This window comes from Aegilops tauschii, chromosome 6 (genome assembly GCF_002575655.3).
Source record: "Aegilops tauschii subsp. strangulata cultivar AL8/78 chromosome 6, Aet v6.0, whole genome shotgun sequence".
NCBI classification, from domain to species: domain Eukaryota; kingdom Viridiplantae; phylum Streptophyta; class Magnoliopsida; order Poales; family Poaceae; genus Aegilops; species Aegilops tauschii.
In genome coordinates, this window is record NC_053040.3 from 148279661 (window position 1) to 148287220 (window position 7560).

Sequence of the window (7560 nt, forward strand, 5' to 3'; positions counted from 1 at the left end):
GGACGCTGCGCGCGCTGGCGCCCGCCTGGTGTCGATCGTCATGGCTCACGTCATGAGAGCCTCACGAGGTTTGCCCCGCCTTGATATCTCCGCTCCTCGTGAGGCAGCCTGGTGAGGCCGCTCCTGTGGAGGTCTTGATTTGTCTGCCTCGCAAGGCTTGGCCCCTCGCGAGGGTCTTGACAGCCTTGTTGACGAAGATGGGCCGTACAGGCTCGCTAGCATAGCCACGCCGTGGGCCGTAGGCAGGCAAGTCTGGGGACCCCCGTTCCCAGAATGCCGACAGTAGCCCCCGGGCCCAAGATGCGCTCGAGCTTGGCTTCAAGGCGAAGCCAAAAGTCAAGCGCGAAGCGCCGCGGCCCCCAAAAGCCTGCGGCCTTGGTCGACGCGTGGCGGTTGATTGGACATGGGCGTCTCCACTTCCCCATGCTGCCTCGGCAACTGCTCGATTTGACAAGTCCTTGCGACATGCAAGGAAAATCATCATTACCTGTGATCATGGGATGCGCCGGTTGGCCTTCTTTCGCTATAAATGGGGAGGGGGGCGGAGCCCCCGTCGCCCATCTCTTCTTGGTTCACTTGCTTCTTCCTCCTTGCTCCATCGCTAGCAGCAATGGCGCCGTCGAAGAGGTTCTCCGCCGTGGAGAAGGGCAAGGCCCCTCGGGAGGGACCCGGCTCCCCGGCGCCCAAGTGAGGACGTGGCCGTCCCCGCAAGCACGCCGCGACCCCCGCCGTGGCCCCCGGGTCTCGGGGTGGCGCCGCAGTGCGTGGCAGGAGTCGCTCTGGTCGCGGCAGTCCTGTCGACGAGAGGAGACGTGCCGTGGTTGCGCAACCTCCCCGACTGCGGTTCCATGCGTCAGAGGTGCTGCCGGAGTTCGTTGTCTGGTCGGAGGATCCGGCCGGTAGCTGGCTCCAGCTCCCCCGCTTCTTTGCCGACGAGCTGTCGGCCTCTGGTCCGGGCGGGCTCTGGCTGCAGGCAGACGGTTGCTGCAGCCGGGCTTCTTGGGTCGCGGTCGAGGTCTCCGTCGCGGGCAACATAGCTCTGGCCCGCGGTTGGCAGACGTTCGCCTGCGCATGCGGCCTAGGCAGGCGGTGCACCCTCCACTTCAAGTTGGACGGCAACACGACCCTCTTCGCGAGGGTGTTCGGGGAAGACGGTCGCCGCGCCGGATACTGCCCCGAGGTGAACGACGGCGAGGGGGTGTTCGGCCTTGGCGATGGTCGGGACGAGGAGGAGGACGAACCCGCCGGCCGCGCCTCGTCTGGATGCAGTGCCTCCTCCCTTGGCGATAGTTCCAGCAGCGGTGACCTTGATCAGCCGCCGCGCCCGCTTTGAAGTTGGCAGCGGGTTGTCTCGTCGCCGCGCATCGGTGAAGCGCGAGGAGGGGTCCGACTAGACCCGGGACGTCGCCAAGGCCCTGCCCCCCGTCGGCTGCTGCAGGGGCGAGCACCGCTTTTGTTATGTTCCCCTTTTCCTTCCTACACCGAAATGAAACCAGCATGGGCCCGGAGGGGCGTGTATCGAACCATGACTTATTAACCATTATGCTACGCTTGTTGTTTCAGTGCTATGTGGCTATTTTGCACAAAGATAACTTAGCCTGGTGCATTCGGGGCGCCCTCCTCCTTACGAGGCGTTTATTTCCTCGTGTCCATCTTGACCTCGTGGCCTGCGATTGCTCAGGAACTGCAAAAAATTCGTTAGGGAGCTTGCCAGGAGATTTGTCGTTCACCCAAGCCTTAACCCGTCGCTTTGCATCGCGGTACCCGTGGGGCATGGGTTAGGAGAGATGCGCCAGCTTTCGGGCTCGAATCAGGTTGGCTCACAAGAAGGCAGAGAGAAGAAAAACGCTCGCGAGGTATGCGAGAGAGACAACACGAGCGAACCAGAGCCGAAAAATGTGGCAAGAGGCGAGGGAATTGAATCAGCAAGGAACACCAAAAGCAAACTTCGATTAAGGAAAAGCGAGCCAACTATGGAAAGCAAATGAAAAGCCGCGTCCGGCACCTAATCTAGTCTTCAAGTCTTCTCACCAGCGCGGAGCTAAATGCTTCCACTAGGCGTGGGAGGGAGCCCCAGGGCCTGAGGCCGGTGCTCCTGAGACTCCGGGGCATATACAACCCCACTCATTATTACGTGAGAGTGTCACGGGCGGCGATTCTTCACAGGCACCGGGCCTTCTTCACAGGCTCTGGGCCTTTCTTCACAGGCTCTGGGCCTTGCTTCATGGGTAGAACTCCCGGAGGTGTTGGATGTTCCAGGCGTTCTGGATAGGTATCCCGTCCTGCGTCTCCAGGCGCGCGGCGCCAGGCCTGGAGACATGGACGACCCTGAACGGGCCCTCCCACATGCGTGAAAGCTCGTGTAGCCCTTCCCTGGAGAGGACCCGCCTCAGGATGAGGTTGCCCACCTCAAGTGTCCTGGAGCGGTTGTTGCGGCAGTGGTATCGTCGCAGCGCCTGCTGGTACCTTGCCGCCCTCAGTGCAGCTTCGCGACGACGTTCATCCCCCAGCACGAGGTCCATCCCCGCGTGGCGTCCTGCTGTGTTTCATCGAACGCCAGGACCCGTGCGGAGTGATGCTTAACCTCGTGAGGAAGGACTGCTTCAGCTCCGTAGACAAGGAAGAATGGGGTCTCACACGTTGGTTTGCTGGCGGTGGTGTGGATAGACCACAACACGGACTGGAGCTCGTCGTGCCAGCCCCTGCCACAGGCCTCGAGCTTCTTCTTGAAGGTCCTGGTCTTGAGGCCCCTCAGGACCTCTGCGTTGGCACGTTTGGCCTGACCATTGCTCCTGGGGTGTGCCACCGAAGCGTAGCAAATCTGCGTTCCAAGGTTAGCACAGTAGGTTTTGAAGAGGTTACTAGTGAACTGCGAGCCGTCATCTATGATGATGCGGTTGGGGACCCCGAAGTGGCTCACGAGGCCCCTGATGAACTTGACAGCAGAGCCAGCTGGGATGGTACGGACGGCTTCCACTTCCGCCCACTTGGTGAACTTGTCGATGGCGACGTAGGGGTAGCGGTAGCCCCCAGGCGCTCAAGGGAACGGGCCCAAGATGTCCAGCTCCCAGACCGCGAATGGCCACGTGAGCGGAATGGTCTGGAGGCCCTGAGCCGGCTGATGAATTTGCTTGGCATGGAACTGGTAGGCTTCGCAGGACTTCACCAGCTTAGCTGCATCGTTGAGCGCAGTGGGCCAGTAGAACCCACTGCGGAATACTTTGCCGACGAGGGTCCGTGATGACGAGTGGTGCCCGCAGTCCCCACCGTGTATGTCAGTTAGCAGCTCCTTCCCCTGGTCCCGGGAAATGCAGCGCAGGGAAACGTCGTTTGGCCGCTTCCTGTACAACTCACCATCCTAGATGCAGTACGTCGTGGCTTGCCGAACCACACGCTCTGCATCCTCCTCCTTCTCCAGCAGTGCCCCTTGGATCAGATATTCCTTGAATTCCTTGGTCCAGCATCCCTCCCGAGGTTCGAGCGCCAAGAACAAGCGAGCTCCTGAGGTCGTGCCACAGGCCGGGGCTCCTGTGGCTGGAGGCTGTGGGAGCTCCTCCCGAGGCTGAGCTGTGCTTGAAAGTGGTGGTGTCGCCGATGGCTTGAAGAGACGTTCCTCAAAGACATCGTGCTCTTGTGGCTGCCGCTTGGATCCTCTCCTGGCGATGTCGTCGGCTTCCTTGTTGGTGCCCCGGGGCACCTACTGTAGCTCCAGGCCCAAGAACTGCTTCTCCATCTTGCGCACCTCCGCGAGGTATGACTCCATATCCTCGTCCTTCGGCTCGTATACTTTGTTGGAGAAGTTGACAAGGAGCTGCGAGTCGCCTCTAACGGTAAGGCGCTTCACCCCCAGAGCTGCCGCGGCCTTCAGGCCAGCTATGAGGCCTTCGTATTCCGCGATGTTGTTGGAGACCTTCTCAACCTGCTGAAAGCAGAGCTGCACGGCGTAGTAGAGCTTATCCTAAGTGGGCGAGATGAGTACCGCTCCAGGCCCTGCGCCCTGGTGCGCGAAGGTGCCATCGAAGTACATGACCCAACCGTCTGGTGCCTCACTTCCTGGCGAGGTGGACCGGTGTTCGCCTACTTCAAGTGCCAGGACGTCCGTCCATTCCGCCACAAAATCAGCGAGCGCGGCTCCCTTGATGACCCTGGTGGTGCTGAACTCTAACTGGAATGCTTGCAGCTCGATGTTCCACTCGAGCAACCCTTCCAGCAGAATTGGGGCTCCTGAGCACCCTCTCCAATGGGTAGGCTGAGACAACCGTGATGGGGTGCCCCTGGAAGTAGTGCCGTAGCTTGCACGAGGCCACCAAGAGTGCGAGCAGAAGCTTCCGAGGCATGGGATATCGCGCCCTCGCATCTCGCAACACGGTGCTGACGAAATACACCGGGTATTGGACGAGGGCTGGCGCGGTGTCTGGGCTCGCATCTTGCGGAAGTTGAGACGCCTCGTGAGGTGACGGGACTCCTGACGCCTGATCATCTGCGGGAATTTTGGCGACGTCGTCGCGTTGAGCTTGGTCTTCTGTCGGTGCTGCCACGGCTCTTGCGGCGCCTTCCTGATCTTGCATTGCTTCAGTTGTAGCCCGGTGCAGCGTGCCCTTGGCTTGGTGCTCCTCCCGAACCGCCACCAGTGCTGCGCTGGCGGAGTACGGTGTAGCGGCGAGGTAGAGTACTAGGGGCTCGAGGGGTCGTGGCGCTACCATCACCGGAGGGCTGGTCAAGTATCTCTTGAGGTCTTGAAAAGCTCGGTCGGCCTCCTGGGTCCACTCGAATGGGCCCTTCTTCGTCATCAGCTTGAAGAAGGGTAAGGCGCGTTCCCCTAGCTTGGAGATGAAGCGTCCCAACGCAGTTACCCGGCCAGCCAGCTTCTGCATCTCCCTAAGGGTCTGCGGTGGGCTCATGTCCTCGATGGCCTTGATCTTCTCTGGATTCGCCTCGATCCCTCTGTGGGACACGAGGAAGCCCAGCAGCTTGCCGGAAGGGACGCCGAACACGCACTTCTCCAGGTTAAGCCGCAAGTTCACTTGGCGCAGGCTCGCGAAGGTCTCCTCCAGGTCTTGAATCAAGGTCCTTGCCTCTCGAGACATCACCACAATGTCGTCGACGTAGGCCTCTATGTTTCTCCCGAGCTGCCGCCCCAAGGCGATGTGCATCAGTCGCTGAAAGGTTGCGCCCGCGTTGCACAATCCAAAGGGCATGCAGGTGTAGCAGTACACCCCACACGGGGTCAGGAAGGCTGTCTTCTCCACATCTTCTACCGCCATCTTGATCTGGTGATATCCTGAGAATGCATCCAGGAAGCACAGCAGGTCGCACTCGGCGGTGGAGTCGACGATCTGATCGATGCGTGGGAGCGGGAACGGATCTTGGGGGCAGGCTTTGTTCACGTTGGTGAAGTCGACGCACATTCGTTCCTTCCCGCCTTTCTTCGGCACTACGACGGGGTTCGCCAGCCATTCGGGATACCGAACCTCGTGAATGGCACCCGCCGCCTCCAGCTTGCGGGTCTCTTGGACGATGAAGGCCTGCTTCTTAGTGGACTACCGTCTCGCCCGCTGCTTCATGGGGCGTACATTGGGGCATACCCTCAAATGATGCTGAATCACCTCTCTCGGGACTCCCACCAGCTGATTGGGCTCCCACGCGAATATATCCTTGTTTGCGCGGAAGAACTTCACCAATGCTTCCTCTTGACCTTGGTCGAGGCTGGCACCTATGGTAAAGGTGGCTCCTTGCTACCTCTTGAGCACTACGTTGGTTTTCCCTTGAAGAGGAAAGGGTGATGCAGTAAAGTAGCTTAAGTATTTCCCTCAGTTTTTGAGAACCAAGGTATCAATCCAGTAGGAGGCCACGCATGAGTCCCTCGCACCTACACAAACAAATAAATCCCCGCAACCAACGCGATAAGGGGTTGTCAATCCCTACACGGTCACTTACGAGAGTGAGATCTGATAGATATGATAAGATAATATTTTTGGTATTTTTATGATAAAGATGCAAAGTAAAATAGAAGCAAAATAAAAGGTAACGGAAATAGCTTATTGTGATGGAAAATAGACCCGGGGGCCATAGGTTTCACTAGTGGCTTCTGTCAAGAGCATAAGGATTACGGTGGGTGAACAAATTACTGTTGAGCAATTGACAGAATTGAGCATAGTTATGAGAATATCTAGGTATGATCATGTATATAGGCATCACGTCCGAGATAAGTAGACCGACTCCTGCCTGCATCTACTACTATTACTCCACACATCGACCGCTATCCAGCATGCATCTAGAGTATTAAGTTCATAAGAACAGAGTAACGCTTTAAGCAAGATGACATGATGTAGAGGGATAAACTCATGCAATATGATATAAACCCCATCTTGTTATCCTCGATGGCAACAATACAATACGTGCCTTGCTGCCCCTACTGTCACTGGGAAAGGACACCGCAAGATTGAACCCAAAGCTAAGCACTTCTCCCATTGCAAGAAAGATCAATCTAGTAGGCCAAACCAAACTGATAATTCGAAGAGACTTGCAAAGATAACCAATCATACATAAAAGAATTCAGAGAAGATTCAAATATTTTTCATAGATAAACTTGATCATAAACCCACAATTCATCAATCTCAACAAACACACCGCAAAAGAAGATTACATCGAATAGATCTCAACGAGAGAGGGGGAGAACATTGTATTGAGATCCAAAAAGAGAGAAGAAGCCATCTATTTAATAACTATGGACCCGAAGGTCTGAGGTAAACTACTCACACATCATCGGAGAGGCTATGGTGTTGATGTAGAAGCCCTCCGTGATCGATGCCCCCTCCGACGGAGCTCCGGAACAGGCCCCAAGATGGGATCTCATGGGTACAGAAGGTTGCGGCGGTGGAATTAGGTTTTTGGCTCCGTATCTGGTAGTTTGGGGGTACGTAGGTATATATAGGAGGAAGGAGTACGTCGGTGGAGCAACAGGGGGCCCACGAGGGTGGAGGGCGCGCCTAGGGTGGTAGGCACGCCCCCCTACCTCCTGCCCTCCTGGTTGATGTCTTGACGTAGGTTCCAAGTCCTCTGGATCACGTTCGTTCCCGAAGGTTTCATTCCGTTTGGACTCCGTTTGATATTCTTTTTCTGCGAAACTCTGAAATAGGCAAAAAACAGCAATTCTGGGCTGGGCCTCCGGTTAATAGGTTAGTCCCAAAAACAATATAAAAGTGTATAATAAAGCCCAATAATGTCCAAAACAGAATATAATATAGCATGGAACAATCAAAAATTATAGATACGTTGGAGACGTATCAAGCATCCCCAAGCTTAATTCCTGCTCGTCCTCGAGTACGTAAATGATAAAAACAGAATTTTTGATGTGGAATGCTACTTGGCATAATTTCAATATAATTCTTCTTATTGTCGCATGAATGTTCAGATTTGATATGATTCAAGATAAAAGTTTAATGTTGACATAAAAACAATAATACTTCAAGCATACTAACTAAGCAATTATGTCTTATCAAAATAACATAGCCAAAGCAAGTTATCCCTACAAAATCATATAGTCTGGCTATGCTCCAT